Consider the following 25,880-nt stretch of genomic DNA (forward strand, 5'->3'; position numbering starts at 1 on the left):
AATCGAGCTCCTAGATGTTTGCTTTCTCCCAGCTCAGTCACCTTCCTTCAAACCTTTTGATCTCTACACTTAATGGTGCTACATTTAATCCTGCAATGGAAGACTATCAATAAGGATTTCTAGACGATCTGCATTCCATAACTAACAAACAATGAAAGCAAAGCTCAATTCTTCACATTTACTACCTATGAAGCAGTTGGTTCCATTCATTTCAGCTATATGAAGCATTAATTCTTTGTCTTCCTAAGGACTGCTACATAATAGCCATTCTGACATTTGTAAAACTAACTACTGTATTAAAAAAATCTCTAGAGAATTTGCTACAGCTGCTGAAGCTCTTTTACAACTTTACGAAGGTAAATTTAAAGCATTTTGGAAGTTTTGACTGTTTTCACTGTTTACATTCCATGCTCCCAGTTATCTTTCGTTTTCCAGATAATTCTGCTCTTTTGCTTACTGACAGAGATACAGACTGTTTCAGAACCACCTGCAAGATCAAAGGTAGAGGTCTTCCCTCAAACAGCCTTATTGTTTTGCACACTGTATGATATCAAACTAGTTTTGTTTTATAACTGAGAACCAAATTAATATGTTACTTGTATTTTTTTCTGCACCTAAACAGTAGCAGAACATGATTTTAAGAGTTAATTCTCAGTACATTATTTCCAAGCCATGTGCTTTCCTACTTGCTTACTAGGATCAGACCAAAGGCATACAGAGATGTTCATCCAAAAGAATCAAGAATAAATCCCCATGAAAATGTACAGGAACAAAACAAGCCTGCAGTACTCCTTTAGCTTTACATTATTGCTTTCTGCTGTCCACTTAGAATCACAGAATAGAAGCACAAAATAATTTTGTTTGGAAAAGATCCTTAAGGTCATCAAGTCCAACCATTCAACTACACAGGTAAGCCATGCCCCTAAACACCGCATCCATACATCTCTTGCAATCCCCACATTATGTTGCTTGTCACCTGAGAAAAACAGCTGATTTTAACTGGAACCTCCTTTCAGGTAGCTGTAGTGAGTAATATCTACCCTCAGCTTTTTCTTCTCCTGACAAAATAAGCGTACTTTCCTCACCCACTACTGGCATCTGTCTTTCTAGCACTTCTGCCAGTTGACTTGCTCAAACATGAACAAAACATTATCTTTCTCATAGCAAGGAGACCAAAACTGAACGCAGAAGTCAAGGTGCGGTCTCACTAGTGCCTCGTACAAGAGGACAATCACTTCCCTAGTTCTGCTGACCACACTACTTTTGATCCAGCCAATATGCTGTTGGCCTTTTGGGGCACCTGAGCATCTTGCTCATTCTTGTTCAGTCAGCTGTCAGTCAGCACCTCCATGTCCTTTCCTGCCAGGCAACTTTCCAGCTACTCTTCTCAAAGCTTCTACCACTGTATCAGCCTGTTGCAAAACAAGTGCTGAACTTGATATGTAGCCTTGTTGATGGACAAAGCTCATTAGCCTAGCCTATCCAGATGTTTGCATGAACCTTCCTACCCTCAAGAAAATAAACACTCTCATCCACCTTTGTGTAATCTGGGAACTGAGGGTGCATTCTACCCCTTCATGATCATTGATAAATGTGCTGAATGAAACTGGATCCAATACTGAGCCCTGAGGAACACCAGTTGTGACCAGATGTCAAACAGATCACAATAGCCCTATAGTTGCTGGCAGAGGATCCTTGCAGTGCTTCGGTATTTAAAACTCCATACTGCAGGGCTCTCCAGGTACAACTGCAGCAACATGGCTTTGCATATTTGTTAGCTCCTTTACATCACAGAATATATCATTATCCACAACTTCTAAGCTGTTCTGGAAAAAAAAAAAAAAAAATCCTTCTCTCCTCAATGTCTTCTGCTTTAGCAGCTCATTCTTTCTGTTTTATTACATTTCTTTACAGGAACGTTGGCTACACTGGCACTAAACTTCCGCAAATCTTTTGATGGCAGCCTTGTCCAACCTCTTCCCCTTACTCCACTGCCTACTCCACCTTATCAGCAATTACATGAAACAGTAAATATTTGTGCTGTTTTCCTCCTTTGTACTCAATTTTTTTTGGTTTTTTGAATGGCTGACACATTGCAAGAACACTTCCATCACATTATTAATAAGACAGGAACAGCTAGACAAGTCATAGGCTTGAAGTGCCAGTGCTTCAATCCTGGTGAACGGACACGTTCTGAGAAACAGCTGAACAGTTGAAATGTCATTACATGTTTCTCTTTTTGAAAATCCAAACCTGACCCATATGCAGTCTAACAGTCCTGCTTGGATTGCATTTATTTTCAAATCTGTATTTCTGTACTCTACTGCTGAGGAACCCCTTTACTTACAAGTTAGATGTTCTGTGAGTTTTTCCAGTGCAGTAGCATGACTTTGACAAAAGTGATTTAATATTTCTCCCTTTACCACCAAACTACAAATCCATTGTCTCTATTGGAATTGCAAAGCCACAAAGCACTTCTCAAGCTGAGCCTTCAGTGCACTAGTACTATAATTCTATATTGGTAGTTAGATCCTCTTCAACTCTTTCTCCAGTTTTAGATTCTTTCCTTCTCTTCAGTACAACATAATCCACTCTCCGCCCCAAAAAGCATACAGAGAAAGAAAAAAATTACACACTTCTTTCCACTTTCACCTATCCCTGTTGTATTCAGGGAAAGTTCTCCACTTTAAGTGTCTTTTCTATTGTTTATTTTGGACATCCTCCTTTTCCCATTTCCCCTCTCTTTCTACTCCATTCCTCAAAGGAGCCCAGTCTACTCTGAAAGTCTCATTTAGCTCTCTGTAGAAGGAACAAAAAAGCCAGTCTTCCCTAGTATTTTGTATCTTTATCACTCCAGTTACAAGTTACATTTGGAGTTGATAGTCATTAATGTCTTCTTGCATAAATTTCAAGTCAGTAATTAGAAGTATTCAGTTAAAGGTATAAAATATTTATCAGACTATTTATGTGTGATCACAGAACTTCAGAAGACAAAAATACCTACAGGAAGGCTGCAGTTAAGAACTGACTTATAACGGAAAAACAAAATAACAAATTTACATACAATCTACTAGTATATTGAGAAAAATATTCTAGAAAATTTTTGCAATCATTAGGAATAGTGCTGTTGAGTTTTTCTTGCTACTGCACTACCAATTAGTCCTTTCTATCAAACCATGATCTAATTTAAATCAGCATTACTTTTGTTACATCAGCAGTTGTGAGCTAAAGGAATACAATGTTTTTTTTTCATCTGCTACTTTCACACCGTAAATCTCTAATGACACATTACTGTTACTAAGTCAATATACCATGCATTTATTCCAAAAAACCCCAGACTAATTATCATAGCTATCTTGACAGTCACTAGCATTCTTCTCTATTCAGCCACAACTTCCAGGTTACGAAGGCAAAAGTGAAGATAGACAAATGAAAAAACTGACAGTCCCACACAGATTGCGTAATCTACAGTCAACCTGCCAATTCTTTCTTTGTAGACACCATTTAACACTTTAAATATGCCTGTAATCATATAATGAGATTTGCTAAAACCAGACTATGTGTGAACTAGTCCAGCAACAGTACTTTAACAATCTAGTTGCTAAACAATAATAATTCAGATGTTTCAGCAAAAGCTGTAACATTAGTAATAACAGATTTTCAATATTCTTTTCACATTTTGAAAGCACGTTTTGAAAACTTTCTAACCCTCATGCAGACTATTCCCAAGCTCTGTGAAGTAGAAGGATGTGATTACTTCAAATATGGAGTGGAAAAAACACTTATTTGTGCATGCAGTGAGAACCCACTTAAGGTTCTCTCTCAAATAACCAAATTGTACAGTATTCTGCTGTAAACATTATATGTGTAATTACGTATTTATGACTATGAAATTGTTTCAGTAACTTAAGTTCTAGTCTTTTGTATCAATTCCTTACCCACCTTTTGTGCTGTGATCTGATATTTAAGCCTCCAAAAGAACCTCACCCATTACAAAGATAAAAGAAAAGGAAATAAAAGTGTGTAGGAACAAACAGGAAAGAAGAGATCACAAATTATGATTGCAAAACTAATCCTATACACCATCTGTGACAGTAAAATGGATGTGATAAAACAAAAAGTCTTGTTAAACTGCTACTTCGTTCTATCGCGTAGTCTAAAAAAGGAAAGGACTATAATCTGAGATAAATGTTACTGCTCATTCCACACTTAAAAACAAAAAGTTACAACAGGAAAATAAGCAAGAGATGCATGGATGTATGTGTGTTAGAAATCATTATTTCTAGTTCCTTTAATATAAAAAAGGTATCTTCAATTCTGATTTCATATTGCTCACATATAGTCAGAAAACCTTGCTCTCAACCATGGTCATTTAAAAGTGAGCATGGCACTCAAAGAGCGAACAGCAGCCCCAATTAGAAACAGCATCCACATTCCTCTGGATCAATTTTCCTTTCCAAAGTTAGGAAAGAACAGTTCTAAATTCCTATCACAACACAACTCCTCTATTCTCAAAGTGCCAGCCCCATTAAAATTTGAAATAACATAGCAGTATTTCCAGCAGCTTTAATAACCAGTAAAATAATTAAATGTATGTGAAAAGTTAAGATCAAGAAGATGCATGCAAGTGCTTGCACTGTCTGCATTTCCCATACAGAGCCACTCATCAACCCACACTTTATTACACTCATCTGTCATGTCTTTTTGTTATCCGTAACACATACCTTCCTATCAACTCCACTCCATTTCAGACTAAATGCAAGTTTTTGTCCAATCTACTGCCAAGCCACCTGCCAGTCTCCCTTCCTTCCAGACAAATACTGATTCTTCTGATCCTCCACTTTAAATTCTAATCACAATACCACACCTTACCCCACGGACACAAATAGAATTGAGTCTACTTGCAGTCTATTTTTCACAAGCAATTTGTTTTTTTCTACTAACAAATCAAAACTATCTCCTTCCTCAAAACCATCAACAATTCTCCACCAATTGAAAATCGATTTTCCAGATTCCTACCAATTTTAATACAGCTATATTACAAGCTGGTCTACAATATATCTAGCATATAGTTTCTGATCTTAACATTTCTTTTTCATAACTGTTTGTTTGGGTTATTTTCTTCCTATTTTCCCATCCGGATGGGCTCACAATTAACTGGCAAATTTTACCTAGGAAGAAAGAGTCTTCTGTCCCAAATGGTCAGATATAACAGAAATCTGAAGATGCTGAAGTCTGAAGAAAGACAAGGTTTTTCATGAATGTAAACTGAAAGTCTAAATATCTGGCCCTGAAGTTTGATTCCAAGTAGCTCAGACCTTGACTGCTATTGAGATCAGAGAATTGCCTTAAAAACTACTTGATTTTTTTATTACAGGGAGAAGGGGAGAGAGGAAAGAACAACAACAAGAACCAATAAATAGTAGGAAAGAAAAGGGAAAAAGTACGGGTATGGTAAGAAGGCAAAGAAACAGTCGGGCATTTGGAGGGATAAAGGGACAAAGCTGTTTACATACTTGCTCCCTTCTTACTGTAAGCCATTTTGTTTCCTACTGAGAATCCTGAGAAGACTACTGAGTCTTTACTTCTGCCTGTAAACTCACTTACTGTTTCACTAGTGCAGCAACAGCATTTTTGCTGTTGCAAATTACAACAGATTACTGTGGGAAAAGACAACTCCTTTTAACATAGTGTAGAAAACACAGCCACTTAGAAGTAGTCAAGATGAACTGTATTCTCCCCACAGTATCTTTGATTGACACTTTTTTCATTTATAGGCTGAAAACAGTTACATGTGGTGCAATATCATTCATATTAGAATGCCTGTTTCTGTAAAGTTGCAGGAAAAGTATAAGTTTTTAAAGATCTGCAATGTAAGCTTACTGAATGAGTTCTCTAGTCTATTTGACTCTGTTGCTGCCTCTTACATTTTTTTGGCAGGGAGACTCGTGGGGTTTTTTTTGTTTTTTTGGTTTTTTTTTTTACTCCTTCAGTCTTTTTTCTTGTCTTTAATGTGTTTTCAGAAGGAAAGATTTGCCATCTTAATCACCTGAAGGCAAACGGTTGCCAATCAGTTTTATTTGCATTGTTTCATTCTCCACAGGATTAAAGAGTAACTAGAAATGGTGATAGGATGAAAAAATACTGTGGTAAAGAACCAATAAATATTCTAAATTGTTATAATGAACTATAATAAATTAACAATTAGATGAGAATTTATTTGCTTTAGCTATAAATAGGCAAAGATAGTTTCAGCTAATAACACTATAAGGATAATATAAGCATACCTATTGCTTCCAAATGGATTTATTTCTTAATGGAGAAGGATTAAGACAAGATATTTACCTAAACAATTAAATATGCGGCTTTTTTTACATTTCTTCTTTCTCCTTTTGCACTAATCTTCAACAGTCAGAAAAACAGCCTAATGTTTTAGCTCATCTTTACTTGATAAAGGAAGGACAGCAACATGAAAATTAGAAAGCAATATAAAACTAAAGTAGAAGGCAAGTGTTTTACGTACATGAGATTCTCGAGTTCAACAGTAAGTCTCCTAGCAATAAAAGAATTTTATCAATAACATGAATAGAGCAAGTTTTTTTTTTTTAATTAAACAAAGATAGTGAAATCATTAAAAGATGCATAAAAAGGAATACTGATTTATCACTCATTTATGTTGCTTGAGGATAGAAGTTTACATTCCACAATTGCCTTATTTCTACTCTATTGTTACAAAAATAGGCTACAGAACTACTGATAGAAATGCAAATAAGTATGATTTGTTAACTAAGAATTAAAGTTGGTGAAAGAACCACCTGCATACCCTTGACACTAATTCGAGATAACAACCTATCAAAAAATAACATATCTGTCTCAACAGGTTGAAGTTTAATGACTTTACAAAATAAATTATAGTATGAGAGTTCCAACTGGTTTAACAGTCCATGAATCTTAGAGAAACAGAAGGAATTTTTAAAATACTCTGATTTAAATACATTTCTATATACACTCACATAATACATATGAACGCAGTGTAATTAAGTATTCAAGAGTCTTGGGGCAAGACAGATTAATTCACTTAATTTAAATTTGCTTAATGGTGTTCTGATTGAAATAAGGACAATGTTTATTATAAATCATTTATGATTTGCATTTGTATTTTTAAGCTGTCACTCTGCAGTTGCCCACTACAATCACAAAACCGGTCAAACAGTAATACAATGTGCTAAGTCTGATTTTTCATTAATTAAGCAAGACATGTTGAGTTCTATTATTACATTTCATTTATACATAAGAAGAGTAACGTATTCAATTTAGACTTGGGGTTGTAATTAGTGTCTTAACAAACGAGTTGGCTGTAATTTTCAAGACTGTTTTTTAACATATTTCTGGCAAGCTACATTTGCAAAATTGAAATACAACAAAATACATAAAAATCTAAATACCATTAAATGCAACGTTTCTAAAGAAATGCTACATTATCAAATACTTTTATCAAAACATTTCGCATTTCAAACCGAGCAGTTCCTAAAGAAGGAAAGCAGTATAATTATGAGAACTGAACAGTTTCTGGTGACAATGTCCTTCAATGGTTTAAAACCAGTATACTTCATCTCATTGCCTAGTGATGCGGTTGATGTCCCAACTCTGGAGCCTTTTAAGGCAAGGCTAGATTAGGCCCTGGGCAACTTGGCTGTGCATGTCACTGTTCATTGCAGGGAGGATTAACTAGGTGACCTTTGAAGGTCCTTTCCAACTCTAGTGATTCTATGATTCTATGATCTTATGGTTATTTTTATATGTAAATTTGGAAAGCACTCATGGTTTGGTTGCTGAGGATTCCCAGACTTCCTACCACTCTGGCTTTCTTTAAAATTCTGGTAACATTCATCTCTTATTTGAATTTAAAACACACTGGCCAGCCCCTGTTCCACTCCCAGCCAGTCCCCAACACAGAATCATAGAATCGTTCAGGTTGAAAAAGACCTTCAAGATCATCAAGTCAAACCATGACCTAACCATACTACTCTAACAACCCTCTGATAAACCATGTCCCTGAGCACCATATCCAAGCAGTTTATAAACACATTCAGGGATGGTGACTCAACCACCTCCCTGGGGAGCCTATTCCAGACCTTAGCAACCCTTTCTGTAAAGAAGTTTCTCCTGATATCCAACCTAAACTCACCCTGGTGCAACTTAAGGCCATTTCCCCTCATCCTGTCATCTGTCACCAGTGAGAAGAGATCAATCCCACTCTTGCTGCAATCACCTTTCAGCATATTGGAATATATTGGAAAAAAGCAATATGGTCTCCCCTCAGCCTCCTTTTCTACAGACTAAACAGTCCCAGTTCCTTCAGTCTCTTCTCATAGGGCATATTCTCCAAGTTCTTCACAAGCCTTGTTGCCTTTTTTTTGGACTACTTCAGCACCTCAATGTCCTTTCTGTACTGAGGTGCCCAAAACTGAACATAGTACTCAAGGCCTCACCAATGCCAGCATTGGTGAGAAAAAAGCATACAAACTGAAAGTGTTCACAGTAGGGAACAATGACATGGTCACTGGAAGACAGACTGGGCCTGTTCAACTTGAAGAACAGATGACTTCTGAAGACCTGGCAGCAGCTTCCAGAACCTACAGGGCAGTTCTTGGAAAGTCAGAGCCTGGCTCTTCATCAGACAAGAGGTCTAAAAGATTGAGACAGGACATAAGTAGAAATTCTGTCACCCTGAGGAGAGCCCAGCAATACAACTAGCACCCAGAGAAGATGTGATGACTATCTTTAAGAGCTTTCATGACATCACCAGACACAGCCCTGAGTAACCAACCTGTCATTATCTCGTTACCAGTGCTGCTTTGGGCAGGAGTTTGGACTGGAAACCTACTGAAGTCCACTTCACAGTAAACTATTCTCTGATTCTGTGAATACAGTATATTTAACGAAAAAAAATTATTTGATTAAATATGCTTTAGCAGATTTGAAGTAATCACTCTTGTTTTGTGTCTGTACATTTATCTATCTGGTATGCAACAGCCTTATCCAGGCTCACGTATATTTAATCTATTGTTTCAATATATGACAAAGGATACTGGAGGTTGCTTCCTCATAAACACTCTCAGTAAAAAACATTTCAGCTACATCACAGCAAGTCAAAACAATACTAAGTTTTCCAGGCAAGGCTGATTTCCTATGTGGGGGAAGAGAATAATTTGACACATTCACATGAAGTGCCAGTTTGAAGTTGAAGCTTTTCCATATTTCCTGAAAACATTTCAAGTAATCTAAACAGAAAGTTGCTCAAAGATATTTCACAAAAGTAACACAGAACAGTCCACAAGGCTGCTTACCAATAAGAAACTAGAAAGACAGAACTGAGATTAGGTTTTTTGAAAGAAAGTTACAGCATATAGAATAAGTAACTTGGCTTGTAACTCCTTTGAAACTGGACATACTGACATGTGGCTGATTTGCTCTAACATCAGGTAATGACAAACTCTGAATTTTCTTCTTAGAAGTCTGATCATAAGAAACACCATTTCACCAGCGTATACAGTCACCAGATCATAGCACAAGGTCTTAAAAAATATGACAACATATCATCTTTTAACAAATTGTTAAAAAATATTATAGCTCAAGTTCAGGAGCTCCAAAAATAAAAACAAACCTGTGCAACCATTGACATATTACAGCTGTATTTTGCTTACAATAGCTTAAAACTCAGTCCTATGAGTCTACAGGCAAAAATATTGATAAGCAAATGGATTAGTTCTAAGACAGGCAGACATGCAAAAATAATAAAACTCAAAAAAAACCTACAGAATAGTTTATGTCTGCTACTTACCACTGGTACTCTTGTAAACACTGTTTACGTGCCTGAAGCAGCTTGGGTAGCAAGAAAACATGAAATTTCTTGCACAGCTCCTCTGGCTTCCAGCTGCTGAAACTTCAGCTAATTCTGCCTTAATAATGGGTTATAATCACACATGCAATGCTTCAAATTGATTTGGTTCTTATACTGCGATAATCTCATTAACCTCAACCAGACAAACAACATGATTTATTCTCCATTTTGGCTCAAATCTACTTATCACACTGTTTTTAGGTCTACAAACATCTAACAACATAACTGGAGACTCCAAATCATTTTTGACACCTATCTTGCACAGGCCTGTAAATTCTGCCAACTATTTCATTTTCTCATGACAAACTTAAGTCTAACGTGGTTCTACTCAACTTCTGCAACCACGTTGTCTTGGAACTTGGAATCATGGCCTGAGCCTCCGATTAACCAGCTGAGGCAAGCAATGAGTCAGCCCTGGGAGCACAGGTGAAGGCAATTCTCCGTGCTACCGGAAAGGGTGCAGCCTGACTCCACCTCTCCTAGATCCCATTTAAGAGCTGACTGCCAATGGGGAAGGATCTCTTTTGGAGATCACTCCTCTTGGAGTCTTCTCAGTGAGCCTGGGACAAGGGTAAACTTTCTATCTATTCTTCTTTGGTATGATAACCTGCTTAGCCTAACTTTCTTGTATATTTCTTAATTATAACACCTGTATATTCATTGATTATAGACATTTTCAGAATACTCCCTGGAATTCAGTACAGCTGTGCCATTCTTTCAGTGTTCAAAACAGACAATCAGTGTGCCAGTCTCCAGTTTTATGGGTCAAAAGTCTCTTGGAATAGAATGTCTTAAATTTAGCCTAAAGCCTTGAAATCACTGTTAGCTGATGCTAGGTTAATACAAAAGCAACCAAAATTTTATTTATTCACAAAATCTCTGATAGATGAAACAGTTACAAAGGTTTATGGTAGCATAGTTATAGAGCAATTAAAAGGTAACTGTGCACCTATTTACACAGAATAGTTCCAAAGTCTCAAACTTTTGGAAGCCAGCTGTTGGACTGACATGCTTTATTGCCCACAGCTGAGGATCTGGGTCTTGTGCAATCCCATGTCCTCAGATTCCACAGGGATCCCAAAACTTTCTTTTGTAGTTCACTTTATTTTTGGGGTTATCCAGGATGCATTGCACAACATTTTCTCTGGCACTGTAAACCTGTTTAAGAAGTTACCTTGTCCACCCCCCTTCCCTTTTGCCACTTGTTTCAGAGATCGAATACGGTCTTTCACTTAAGTCATGGTTATGATATAGTTCAAGCACAACCCTACAAAGAGCTGCTGTGTCTACAAAGCTGATGGAGCAGCAAATTCCAGAGTTTGAGAGGCTGAGGAAAGAAACATCTTGTGTGGCATATGCTTAGAACATCATGAAACCACAATCCTTAGCTTTCTTTGAGATCCTTGGGATTTCTTGTTTTATAATTTCTCACAGAATGGCCAAAAGGCCACTGCTCAGATTCCTATAATTTTCCAACAGCGTTAAAAGTTACCTACTCCTTAGAAATCAGTGGCTAAGAAGATAGTTTAATTTTCTACTGCTTCAGAGAGCAATTCGTCAAGATATCAAAACATGAAAGTGGGAGGAAAAAAAAGAAACACTGCTGTTTTACTCAGTACAGAAATCAGAAAGATATGCATAGTAGATGACTGTCAGTCTAACACATCTTTTGCTTAAAAACTGCATAATTAGCACTGATCTTAACTCACAAGACCAGGTACTCAAATTTCACACAAATAATCTCTGACTCTGAAAGTACATTCTTGTAAAACTGGCTTAAGTCTGACTGTACATGACAATAAAAGCAGCAGGCACTTACGTATATATTATATGAATGTAATGTATGCTACAGTAGAATTTCTAATGGCTCAAAGTGAGCCCAAAAAGAATCTGTACTACCAGCATTGCAAAGTACGTCAAAGTAGCACCAAAAATAAGATCAGAGATGCCAGTTATAATTTACAAAGTCATTTTGTACAAGAAGCGCTTCTCACTATGAAATGTACCTCACGTGGAGAGAGGAAATGCCTTTAGTCATTTGATGATACTGTTGAAAAACAGGCAGGCTTTCAGGTGCGTGAATCTTGGCAGCCTTAATGCAGCAACCTACAAAATGGACATAATTTGGCTTTGTGTTCAATTTCAATTCGTTCAATTATAGGAGATTTTAAAGGTTTCACTCAATTCAATTCCTTTTACTCACTCCCTCTATTTTCTGAGGATAGCAGTGTTTTTGCCCTCCTTACCTTTGCAGTTTATACCTTTGGAATAAAGATGGTTTTGATTCTGGAATAAGAATGGTTTTGATTCTGCTTGTCCCTGCAGGAATGCCAACTCATAAAGACCAAATGCCATTTGGCTCCAACTCCAAATTTCCCAGCACACAGGAGTACTTCATACAGATGATATACAACAAACACATACATAAATGGCTTTGTCTCTCCCTTACATTTTAGCAAGCATTTACTCCTTTACTTCACAGAGGAGGGAGGTATTTTTACCCTTGCAACTATATCACAACTAACTTATGAGCAAACATAACACTGTTACATTTCCTAGAACCAGAACTAAACTTTATAGCATGTCAGAATTCCTTACAGCTGGGAAATGCTGCAAAACAGGATTTTTGCTGGCTTTCTTGCCTAATGTTGTATATTGTACACCAACTACAGCACAGATAAGACTTAATTTTATGATTTTTTTCCTGACCATCATCTTTTAGCATGAACCCTCACTTGAAAACTATTTTTTAGAGCCTTTTGTTTTTATAACTTCAGTCTCTGTTTTTTTTTTTTACTATCATAGTAGCCTTCTAAAGCATCTTTTTAACTTGAAAAAAAAAAAAAAACAAAAAAACAAAAAAGCAACCCTCTTTAATCAGAAATTAATGGTTATTTTCCAACAGCCTTTTCTTGAAATGCTCTTGCATTAGGCTTGTAGATAAGTAAGTTTTACCAATATATTCATAAATCCAGACACCACCTGCGATCCTGTTTCTATAACTGAATTCCTGAAAACAGTCCTGTTTTAATGCTGAAGTCAACAAGGTGCATCTAAATGCACTTAAACAACAGAGGCCTCCAAGGATCGTTTAAGAAATGAAGGTAGAAAACTTACTGTATGTTTATACATAGCAATATTTAATAAGTAGAAGTAAAATATTTTTACTGTACTGGAGACTCAGGAGGCATCACTACACATCAGAAAAGAATTAAGAACATTTTGCTTTTAACTAAGAAGCCCTGGCTGTTGACCAATATTAATGGAGAACAAAACCTGAAGATTCTCATTTAAGATATATTAGGCATGTTCTTAAAGATCAATCTATTTTATACATGCAGAATGCATATATATGTGCGCATATATGCTATGACTAAAAAGATATTACTCTAAAACATCAAAAGAAAAATCTCAGCCAGATTCCTAGTTTCCATATTCTGTTTTTGGAAAACAGGATGACTGCAAAAAATAAGAAGTTTAGCAAATTGATGTCAACTGAATTCCTAAACTAAGGGCAACAAAAACAAATCTGTAAGACCAATAAATAAAATAATATTTTTTAATTCATAATTTACGAATAACCTTAACCACATCACTTTGAACACATATAGTATTTAAAACACTGGTTAAACACATTCCAAAAGCCTGAAATCTACTGTAATTTTTTTGAGCACAGGAGCAAGGTGATAAAGGTTATACCAGCTAAGATAGCTTCCTGGACTGTCAATGTAAATTTCACATCTAGAAGAACATACAGCTCAGGAACTGCAATAAATACTAGAACAAGTTCTAGATGGGGATGCATACAAAGTGAGAAATACCATGTCATACAGACTTACACAAGTGTGTATGTATAAGTACTTCAAAAGTCACCGTTTGAGTAATTAATTTTAATAAGCCTGTAAAATGTTCCAGTTCTATCTCCCAGGCCTGGCAATGAAGTTGTTTGTCAACTTCCTAGTAAGAAAGGAACAGTAACTTAAAAACAACTGTATTGATAATTAGTTAATTCAAGACTAGACCAGGATCAAGACATTCTCTCAAAAATTGAGACCTAGATAAATGAAGAGCAGAAGAAAAATAATGTTCTATGTCAACAGACAGAAACTAATAAACTCTTGAAAGAGTAACTTGCAGCTACTCCCACATGGTGTTAAATTTTGAGCCAAATGTAACTAACTGAACAAAGCAACCAGGTTGAAAGATGTCCTGATCAACAGACTGCTAAATACAGGCACACACAAGGCAAGAAACAAAGTATTCCAATGAATAATGAATGGCATTGAAAACATTCTAATTTCACTTGTTTCTTTTTTGCATTTTTTGTTTGTTTGTTTTCTGTGATGTCGCAATTCAGACAAGAGTATTTGATCTGTGGATCAAATATTAATTTTACTTGGAAAAAATCACAGAAAGATGTGCAGAAGAAGGGATAGAGGTACAGAAAAAAAAAAGACTTTGACTGCTAATGTGTCTCTAATACAAAGAAATTACAGCCATGATTAAAAAGCAATTTTACTGGCTATTTTACTGTTAATAACAGTACCATGAAAATTGTTGTCATAAAAAACATAGGTGAAGAGAATTTGTATCATAAAAAGTCAGTGTTTGTACTGATTAAAAGGAAACACCTATAATTAGGCTGTATCATACAGGTTTTTCTTTCCCTCCCCCCTCTCTTTCCCCCAGTCAAATTAAAATATTTATGTTTGAATGTGTAATGACAGCATAACCAAAATTACAGACACAGTTACCTTACAGGCAGGTCATTCTACTTGTCTACTCAAGATGTACTTATGCTTTCCTCTAAAGAAAACTGCTTTCTAGTACAGGATAACAAGACAGGAAATAGATAGCTAATTACCTTAGAACTTCACATCAGCTGCACTCACAATAACACAAGAGGATACTGTCTTTGTCTACATGAATCCAATCTCTCTGCATTCAGTGGTGCTCAACCAGAGTTGGCAGCAGAAAGCGGCATCACCCTTTTTCTTTCAGCATTGGCCAGGTTGTGAATGACACAGACAAGATACCTTACACACATATCCTGTAGCACTTGCTGTATTCCAGCAGTCACTTCAGTGACAGATACAATGTACTCTGCAGATCAGGAGAGCAACTAAGTAAAAATAGCACCTATGCACATACCTAACAGAATTAATTACAGTTCTTCCAGAAGAACTACCATAAAGAAAGCTCATACTATATACTTGTTTTCATTTTGTTTTTCTAGGTCTCCATAGAGAGAGAATTACTATACAGAGTAGTTAACAAAACCTCATATCCAGGAATTCAGGAAAGCTCCTCATTTACATTCCGATACATAAATCACTTCTGAAATACATTAGAGAAATACAAATACAAGCCTGAGCTCAAATGTTGACTCAGATCTTGCTAGTCTCACTCATATTAGTCATCTTACCGGGCTCATGCTGAACATTCTGTGGGTGGACACATAAATTCATACAGAACCCACTGAAATTAGCACACAGCCAGGGTGAGTGACTTTTAATAGCATTCTATTGAGTTAAGTGGAAAAAATACCACTATGCATTGCCTAATTACACTGTTAATCTTTGTATGCAAGCCTTGGTAAAAATGAGGGAGGGGCAGAAATAGAATATTTAAAACAAAAATGCTAACTTGTAATAGCACAGTACCACTAGGTTAGGGTAATTCAGGTTGAAAGGTATCTTAGGGAGTCTCATCTAGTTAAACCTCCTCTTCAAAGCTGCAGTTAGGTTTATTTTAAAAAGCCACAAGATTGTGTTGACTTCTTTGTAAAATGCTTTTTTTTTTTTTTTTCCAAAATCCATTAAAGTAAATATGTTTCAGTTGTTTAGTAAATAATTATTTTACCCTGCCTCTTAAGTAAAGTTTCATAACGTTAGCTGCCTTGTAGGTACACGTTAACACCACTTAGCTGATGTATTTGATTAGTATTACCATATATATTCATCTTGTTTCCCTCTTGAGGGTCTTTCAGCCAAGTTTTTAAAGTATTTCTTATAACTGTAAATTTTTCCTCTAAGCTTTTTGTTTACCTTAAGTTATACAATAAAAATGCTCTAGAACTTTGATAAAGAAACCAATGTTAGAAGACACAACCCTGCTCAGTAACCACTGTTCTTATAGTTCAGGCAAGAGAATACCACTGCCAGTACAAGATGGCAATGGCATTTGCTTTAGTCATACTCCGTGGTCATGTACAACATCAGCACCACATCATTTGGAAATGGTTACTGTCAGTCCAATCACCAAGCTGAACAGATGTATGTGAGAGGCAGTAGCAACCTTCTTTCATTTTCCATTTTGCAGTTCTAGCCAACAAGATGCTGAAACACTTTCTGTATTCTGCAAACTTCTTGCTTATTAAATTTCCTCTCCTAGCAGGGATTAGTGCTTCCCAGTGTTGTTGGGAACTCACTAACATTTATGAAAGTGAAAAAGCTCTTGTAAAGAGCTTAGATTTTAGGCTTTTCTCGAAAGCACATTACTGTTTACAGGCATTTCACTCTGTAACACTATAGTTATTAAACAAGAATTCAACATTTATACCTTTGGAGTTACTCGGGACTCACGTCTTCAAGCAGAAGATGGTAGAAACAATGTTGCTATGCACAAGCCTTCGAATTATGGCCCCTGGACAAGAAACAATAGAAAGGCCTAAAGGACATCACTTCTGCTACCCTGTATCAGTGACCATGTAGACCCAACATTGCTAGGAAAAAAAGGTTAATCTGCACAATCAATACAAACTGCACTTTTCAACAGTGCACACAATCCCCCTACAATTTCCTGTTAATATTGATTTTTCATAAAAAAAAAAAAAAAAAATTAGAAGCATTTCTATCTCATCTGAGCTGCATATCTGTTGATTTTGATTAACAAGAGGGACACTGGGGAGAGAGATGACAAACGGGGGAGCGTGCGGGGCAGGGATGCCAGGAGCACTGATCATTAACCAGCTGACCTGCCCTACGAAGCTACACCTGGCACTTTCATTGACTTCCACATCTTCTCAATTACGTTTCTCCCTGACAAACAACCAGAGGGAACAGCCTATGTCGCACCAGTAATAAGTGAGAAAGCTAGGTGTTACTTTCTTCCTTGTCACACAGGTTAGAGAAAAGGGAATGTGAAGACACAGCCAGAAAGGTTGGCATTAGACTTGTTAGACTTCAGCTGTACCAAAAACAAACAAAACCAAGCTGAAGTTTCACCCGCAATATTCCTTCATAATAATAGTATACTAGTGTACTATAATAATAGTAATAACAACTTCATCCTGAACGGGAATGAAATGCAGTAATTTGTAACGTACAGCTAAGGGTCCTAGAAACAACTTAAATATGAGCTGACAACGAAGAGCCCCAAAGTCCCCGCGGCGCTCCTTCCCCCCGCAGCGAGGATCTTTCAACGCCACAACTATTCTCGAGGAAGTACTCCGGCAAAACCCTGCAGTTTCGCCGGGGCGCGGCGGCCCGAAGAGTGACGGCGGACTTCCCGCTGCCTCGCCCCGCCGTCGGGCCGGCCGGCACCGCGCTGCCGGACGGAGAGGCCTCCGTGCACTGGGAGCCGTCCCGTCCCCCCCTCCCTGCGCAGGGCCTACTCGGGGCACCCGCCCTGCGCCCCGCCACCGCCCCGGGCCGCTCAGCGCTGTCCCATCGCGCCGGCCTCGCGCGAGGCTCCGCGCGGGGCTCCGTTCGGGACTCCCCACCGGCAGGACGGAGCGGAGACCCCTTAGGCGGAGGCGCAGCCCCCTCTCCGATCCGCCGTCCCCCCCCGACCCCGTGCCGTGGCGGCCAGCAGACAAGTCGCCGCCGGGGCGAGCGGCGCTGCCCCACTCACCCCGCGGGAGCTCTGTGGAGCGGCGCGAGCGGGCGGCTTCCCCTCAGCACCCGCAACCTCTCCATGCACGGCACCGGGGCAGACAGCGCAGCAGCGTGGTGCCGAGCCGCGCTTTACCCGCTGCCTCGGCACAGCCGCCCCGCCTTCCCCCCTCTTCCTCCCTCCCTCCCTCCCTCACCGCCGCGGCGGGGAGCGGCGGGGGGCGGGGGCACCCGCTCGAGCGGGGAGGAGCGGGGACCGCGGGGCTCCCGCCGCCTGCGTCATCGCGCAGCTGCTAAGCGACGCGGGGCGGGGTTGGTGGTCGCGGCCGTTGCTCCGCGGTGCTCGTGTCGCCCCGCCCTCGGCGGGCGGCGGGGCTGTGGGGAGCGGGGAGCGGGGAGCGGGGAGCGGGGTGCGGGGTGGGTTCCGCGCGGCTGTTAGTTGCCTCAGGGTAGGCCCTGCGGGGCGTGAGTGGGTTGTGTCTCTCACGGGTTTCCCTTTTGCCTCCCCGATGGGAGGAAACGGGAAGAAAGTGAAGCGGGGGGCCTCCGACTAGCAGGCAGAAATGGTAGCTGGCCAAGGCAGTGGCACCTTCTCTTGAGGCGGTGTTTGTGCCTGCTATTTCTGTCTTAACTCGCAATAAAAAGTACAACTTTGGAAAAAAAAAAAAAAAAAAGTGGCTTTTGAAATGTGTTCTGTAAGTTGCTCAGTAACTTTGTACCTCAGTGTCTTACCCACACGAAGCGAATGTGCTTGGTGCTGCTTTTCAGCTCTGGGATGGGTGAGCAAGGCTGTCTGCTGGGGCAAGCAGACAGGAGAGTGTGAGGAAATGATGAGTTCAGGATAGAAGGAAGAACGCCGGCACCAGAGGACTTGATCCACGGAAACGTGAAGTCCTCTTACAGGAAACAGTTGGGAGGAGAAGGGGTGGCAGAGAACTGACAACTTGATCAGAGATAATGATGACTCAAATCCACCAACAGACATGTGCTCTTCACTCCAAAGCAAGCCATTACCTGCCTGCCAACATAATGTTGAACTGTCAAAGAAGATGCTGTTCTTTAAGGATGAACTTACCACTGTCATCTCTGATATGTATTGTTTATTTGCACTTAAGCGGAAGAAAATTGTTGCCTATGTCCTGTAGCATCATCTTACAGAAATCCAGGGAAATGCAGAACTGGATTTTAACTCACTATTCACATTCCTTTGCATATTTGATTTCTTTAAATATGCAACTTACAGTATACTTGGTGGCTGTGGATTAGAAGTGATTAAAACTTGTTTTCTTTCTAGTATGTATAGCTCCTGATCTCACTGAAAGTCTCCGTGGTAATATATTTTGTTAAAGTTTCCTTTTCATTTCTAATGTCTTTCTCTTGTTCCTGGCCGCAGCATGGAAAAGTCATACAAGCATCTACTGCTGTCATTCTGAAAGCTTCTGACAGACAGGAAGGAACAAACTTCAAAATGTACCACTGCCTCACAAATATCGTGAGCGCTGGTATCCAGACTGAAAGATTAGGAGAGTTACATACTGGTTGTGCATCATACTCTACTCATCAAGGTTAATTTTGATAGAACTGAAAATGCAAAGAATTTTTACAAAAGTGGATGGGAAATAAATGATTAGGTTTACTAAGTTTCAACATGTTAGTAGTGTCAAGCTTAGTTAGACCATCAAAACCTTCCAAATTCTCAACTGATAGATCACATCGTCAGCTGATAGATTGTTGAAGACCCAACTATGTTAGAACTCCCAACATTACAGTTTATCTAATGACAATAAGCATTTCCACTCTTGTTTGTCTTCTGTTTTAATAAAATACAATGTAGCATATTCTAGAAAGAAAAAAACTACTCTCTGAAATGTCTTTTTTTTTTTTTTTTTTTTTTTCTTTTTTTCCTGTAATCAATTCAGGGTTGCTCACCTTTAGCAAGCCCTTTCAAAGGCACCTTCACCAAAAACACAGCGTCTCAAGTTTCCATCTTATTCAAGCATTCCTCTCTCCTTTTGTCTTTGCTAAATGACAGTATATACTTTGCATACCTTTGCGTGTTAATACACTTTGGTACAATGGTGTCAGTCTGTGATGTGTGGCAACTTACTTCTAAAAAGAGTGAAATACCATTTAGCTTCATCCTGTTTACAACTTTGGTTCCACTTTTTGATATTAAGTAAGTCAAACAGAAATATGTGTACTGTCTACTAACAAGGACATATTAACAGAATTCTAAACTAAATGGATATGTAAAATGCTCAGGGTGAGAAGTTTATTAAATACATTCCCAAGTAATGGACAAAAATACCACAGATTACATATGAAATGTTTATTTTTACAACTACTGTAATAATTTCCCTTCAGAATTAGTCTGCTTTTAAAGCAAGTTACAGAACTTGCTATCTTTGCAAGAGACTTGGTTTTACTTTCTTCATAATTACGTGTTCCAAGTTCTGAAGTTAGAAAGCAGACAAGGAAATAGATGTTGTTTCATTTTCGTATTCAAAAGATAAAAATGGTTAAAGCAGTTTTATTGCAACTACTTAAAAAACTCTCAAAATTGGAATTAGATTTGTCATTTTCAGTTGAAAATAAATTAAATGTCCATTGTTTATTCAGGACAATGTGAGGATTTTTTTGCAAAAACTTCATGAATTAGAACAAGGCTTGAAAAGATACTCAGTTAAGGCAAATCTATGGAGGCAGGCTTTTCCTTCTTTAGAAATCTTTCAGGATGTAAAATGCTTTAAGATGAGCATGTAAGTTGTAATGGTTTTCCTTCCCCTATGTGGGTAGATCAAGCCTTTTCGAGAAACATAATTTAGTCCAAAATATGGTCTTTTTTTTACAGAGCATAAAGAGCACGCTTAAAAGAAACTTGTTCAGTATTCATAGTCATTATCTGAAAGCTATTTATTTGAGTGATATGAGTGAATACTTCCGGGGGTGGGGAGGGGGGGGAGTAAGAAAAAAGCCATCCCAGTGGTATGCCCAATTTTGTCCTCTTCTAAGTATTGTCTTGATAAGTGAGGTGTGGTAGGGAGCACCTAGAAAAATGTCGTAATACTTTTCTATAAAGTCTACTTTTGAATATCCTTATATATTCATATCCTTAAGCATGCAAAATGCAATTCATCCAGCACTAAATACTACCCTGCCTACTGGTGGACGATGCATTGCTTTGGCACTTCCTTCTCTAAGAATCTTGTATTCTTAATCAGGTAAAAAGCACAGCAATATACAACAATACCAAAGAAAAATAATTAAAAATAAAAAGAATGCACAAGAACAGGCATCAGTTTACACCACTGACTACCTGGAAAGCACTTAAATGCTACAATGACTAAGCAGTACAAGGTCTTCCTTAAAACAGAAGAAAGAAAATTAAATAATGCTCCCTCCTCCTTCCTATGTGTCTGTAACTGCCCCATTTCCCTTCCGCAGCATTCTCCAAACAGGCAGACAGCTGCAGCTTTCCAGTAGCTCACCGGGATTTCCTCCAGAAATCCCCAAGTGGGATGAACAGAAGGCAGCAAAGTTCACTTCATAGCCTACTCTAGTCAGGATGAGTGCTCTACCTGACAGATTTCTATTTTGTAGAATGGACTGGTGCAGGATGTGCAGTGACAATAAAGCATGGATTAAAAAGAAGGTGATATAGGGCTGTTTCCATATCAGTGCTGACCCTGCACTGATGGTATATATACAGATGAACTATATGTAGCATAGAACATTTTCATGTGTTTCTTTGAAATTGAATTATTTTGCTATTGTTTCTAATAGCTTCTGTCAGGTTTCATGCAAATAGTGAAAGACCACATAATTTTTTAATTCATCTTTAATGAAGCCAATTGCCTGTTGTGAAAAGCGATGGCCACACCAGGGACAGCATCTCTGTGTCTTTATTAATGGTCCCAGCCCACCAAATCCTGGCAGTCATGTGGCTCTGCAAAGGTTGGTCTGGTCTGAATTCAAGTAAAAGCATTTCTTGCCAAGTCAGCTGAGTCACAGTTTGGTAATAGCTTGGGGACTCCTTTTAAGAGACTCCTATATCCATTATAGGATAAAACATTGCAAGCTGCCAAGAGTTGTGTGGATGGAAAAAAAAGGCAGGCAGGCAATGGCAAGCAATCATGCTAACTATAGAACTTTCTGAAAATGAATTTTGAAATAGAATTCACTGATAGGAAGTGGCTTGTTTTGAAAAACATTGAAAGGTACCACAAATATTGTCACTGTGACACTCAGAATTTTTCTGAGTGACAGCGAGAACAGATAATGTATGCCAGCACCGTACAGTGAGAAAAAGTGTCAGTGGAAAAGTGAGGTCCCGCCTCAACAAAATCTGCACACAGAACAAAACAAAATCAAGTCTGAGTTGTAGGAGAAGACACAGACAGTACAAACAGTAGCTTGCAGTGTTCTCAGTAGATCTGCAGTTAAAACTCCTGGTGACTGCAACACAGATTCTTCTCTATCCATCACTGTAGGTATCTATTGAGTTGTACAAACTCATTTTACTTCCTAATCAAGTTCAGCCTGTGTAGAGTTAACTTTTGTTTTGTTTTCCCAATACTGTCCTATCTTTATAGTGGGATATCCTCTGTATTTAACCAGTGCCTTAGCACAATGAGATGTGATTATATTTGTGTTTTGGTTATAGAAATAGGATGTACTTATAAAAATGAAGGACTGAAGTCATGCCTTTTGGGGTCTACTTGCAACCAGAAAAAAAATAACACTATTAGAATGTCTCACTTGAAAATTCCTTGGAAGAAGCAGTGGCTACTAACTTGCACACCTCCTGTAACATAATTGTGGTGAACCAGGTTTGGAGGTTTGGGATTTTTTTCTTTTTTAATATGTCCAAGCAGAATCACCTTAAATGTTTTCACTGTTTTTACTGTTCAAACATGGAAGACAGTCCACTTTCCTCTTAAAAACTACATTTTCTGCTTTCAGACCTTAAGTACATACATTCTCATCCTGCACAGTGCTCAGGAGTGCATAATGACTCAAGTGGACTTGGATCAGTTTGTGGAAAATAAATCTGTTATCTGAAATAGATATTTTCACATATGTACATATCTCAGATATTTTTCATGTTTCAAGATATCTAATGGCAATTAGGTGGAAACCTCTCAACTACTCTTCAAATTAAGGCTTCTAGAACTTAAATGTTTACTAACTCATTAGATCTGGTTTTAAAATTCAACAAACTGAATCTATAATTAGGTTCTTTTGCTTTGCATTATTATTGAATATTAAGCTTCCTGGACTTACTTGGCAGCGCTTACCTATGAAAGTCAGGAAACTCCAAAAGCTTCTGTTTATTTAACTTCATTTAAGCCAAATAGTAATTTCTCATCCTGTTTTTATTATTATTTAATCTGTTCCTGTAATTTAATCTGTTTTCACCAGCATGACAGGATGTGAATATCATACATCTAGAAATTAAAGGGATAAAAGGCAATCAGATGAACTGGTGATAGTGAGGATAACTAAATTCTCCTACTGTTCGCTACTGAAGTTGCAGAATTTTCTCTTAGGAGAGATCAAACTATTGTTTTTTACCCCTGTTTTTTTAATTTTATTTTTTTTATTTTTTTATATTCTCTGTATAAGATACAATAACTAGGCTGCCTGAGCACCATATGAAAGTTGAAGTCATAAAACTGAATCAGGTTAGTCTTGTAGTTTTTCCAAACTGCCTACGGTTTCCATATCAACCACCAGATACCTTGAAAATCAAGAACTTTTAATATAAGCACAATTATATGGACAACAACCATTCATGAACTATTTCTAAAATTCTTTAAATTGCTTGCAGCAAGCTCAAGGTAAAATATGTAATTTGATTTCAGATAATTGATTTTTCCACTTGATGATCCCATCTTAGTATTAGCGGAGTAAAACTACCCAATTTCACTTTTCTTTCTTCTCAATATTACATCTAGTTGCAAGTACAAGGCAATAGCAAGTTGGGTTCACTGTCCTGGAAGGAAAAAAAAAACAAAAAACAACCAAACAACAGTGCACATAATTTAATTTAAATTCAGAAATTTATTTCAATTTGAAATAAAGTGCTGATTTTTCACAAGTGCTAAGTAACAATTGCTCACGCTTTATGAGATGCTTTGCTTTATCAATGTTTCTGAAAAATTAGATCAGTGTGGAGGGTGTCTAAAAATCAGTGTTGGTATCAAATGCACATACTATGACAAACTGTAACATCAAAACATTTTAGAGTAAAAATAAATTACACAAAAATTAAACATCTTTAACATAGATGTTTTCCTTTTGAATTTTTGGCCAGTTACACTTAAAGCAAGCAGAAGAAAAGGTGTTAAATTTCCACAAGTTCTGTGGTATATTATGCTCTCACCCACTCACTGGACACCACCAGGCAATAAAGAATAGCACAGAGGGAAAGTAACAAGGAGAAAGTCAGACACTGTAAAAATCCTAGCTTATGTGAGCTGCTGTTACGTTTCAGAGACATAACCCATTGTATCTATCTTGATTTTAATGTCTGTGGAAGTGCCCATGACATCTAAATGGAGCAGGCAGGATGCTGGCAGAAAGCAAGGGGGCTTCTGATCTTTGAAAGATCTTTACCACTGTGAGTCTGGGTGTTGTGTTCTCTGGGTTCAGAAAGGTGCACAGCCAGTGACCTGGGCAAGCCAGTTTTAAGGAGAAAGGTCTGTTCCCCTAGTCACCACTGGAACAGAATTGTAGGATTACAGAACTGTTTGAGTTGGAAGAGGCTTTTGCAGGTCATCTAGTCTAACTCCCCTGCAATTAACAGGAACATGTACAGCTAGACCAGGTTGCCCAGAGCCCTGTCCAGTCTGACCTCAAACGTCTCCAAGGGCAGAGCATATATCACCTCTCAGGGCAACTCATTCCAATCCCTTGCTATCCTTTTACAGATATCCAGTCTAAATCCCCTCTTTTAGTTTGAAACAGTTTCCCCTTGTCCTATCATACAGAACCTGCTAAAGATTCTGTTGTCTTCTTTCTTATTGACCCCTTCAGATAATGGAAAGCTGCTAGCAGGTCTTCCCAGAGCCTTTTCTTCTTCAGGCTGAACAGCCCCAGCTCTCTCAGCCTGACCTCCTAAAGAAGGTACTCCATCTTTTGGATCGTTTTTGTGGCCCTCCTCTGGACATGCTCCAACAAGTCTATGTCTCTCCTGTCCTGAGGACTCCACATACGGATGCAGTTCTCCAGGTGAGGCATCACTACCACAGAGTAGTGGGGCAGGATCACTTCCCTTGACCTGCTGGCCATGCTTCCTTTGATGCAGCCCAGGATATAGTTGGCATTCTGGGATGGAAGGGCACTCTGCTAGCTCATGTCCAGCTTGCCCTGCTTTAATTAATCAACTGTGGCATAAGGCTCTGCATAATTTTAATTAACTATTAACTTTCCTTACTCTTCTGGAATTATTTTGGTACAAACAACACCAAACATGTTCCTCTTCTTTTTCTTCTCCTTTAGACTTGATCTCCAGCCAACTGGCTGCTGTTTTATTTATTTATTTTTGTTTGTAATTAAAGTCACAAATCAGCATTCATTAGTTTTCATTTCTCATTTCCAAAGAATGGCACCCAGCTGCTACTACACTGAAAAACACTGGTTCCTCATTCTACTTTTTGTAGTGTAATGAAAATGAGGCACATGTGCAAGCTCTCAGGAAGAGCATTTTTGGATCCAGAAATTGCTTCTACAAACTCAATTTCTTGGAGGATGGAGGATTTTTGAATGAGCAGTTCTGACAAGTATTCCCTCACATGAGACATGCACACAAAGCATAGGATTTTGCCTAGAGGCAGGGGCACTTCCCTCTGGCTGCTGGACCTCCTGATGTCATTGGAGGAGATCTCATTGCAGAATTTAGATAGAGACTACTTTTACATTGTCTGATAGTGATAGGACAAGGGGGAATTATTTTAAATTCAAAGAGGAGAGATTTAGTTCAGCTGTTAGGAGGATATTCTTTACTCAGAGGGTGGTGAGGCACTGGCACGGGCTGCCCAGAGAAGCTGTGGATGCCCTATCCCTGGAGGTGTTCAAGGCCAGCTTGGATGGGGCCCAGGGCAACCTGATTTAGTAGGTGGCAGTCCTGACCATGGCAA

The 25,880-nt window shown here is 38.5% G+C and overlaps 1 protein-coding gene across 12 annotated transcripts in view; it reads right to left on the reverse strand.

Moving 5' to 3' along the window:
- The window catches only part of JAK2 (Janus kinase 2), an 87,295-nt gene extending 69,378 nt beyond the window's left edge, over positions 1-17,917 (reverse strand). For 3 of the 12 annotated variants that reach the window (XM_031606146.2, XM_031606152.2, XM_090132390.1), the window contains exons 1-2: positions 17,759-17,907; positions 16,466-16,549 (exon numbers count right to left, since the gene is read on the reverse strand). The gene's annotated coding sequence lies outside the window, so the exon portion shown is untranslated. Of the gene's footprint in view, positions 1-11,910; positions 12,011-14,768; positions 15,008-16,465; positions 16,550-17,758 lie in introns of all 12 variants that reach the window. The other 9 variants (XM_031606145.2, XM_090132388.1, XM_031606147.2 and 6 more) reach the window with 6 other exon arrangements.
- Between the last annotated feature and the right edge of the window lie 7,963 nt (positions 17,918-25,880).

Source organism: Phasianus colchicus, chromosome Z (assembly GCF_987193195.1).
Source record: "Phasianus colchicus chromosome Z, bPhaCol1.hap1.1, whole genome shotgun sequence".
NCBI classification, from domain to species: Eukaryota; Metazoa; Chordata; class Aves; order Galliformes; family Phasianidae; genus Phasianus; species Phasianus colchicus.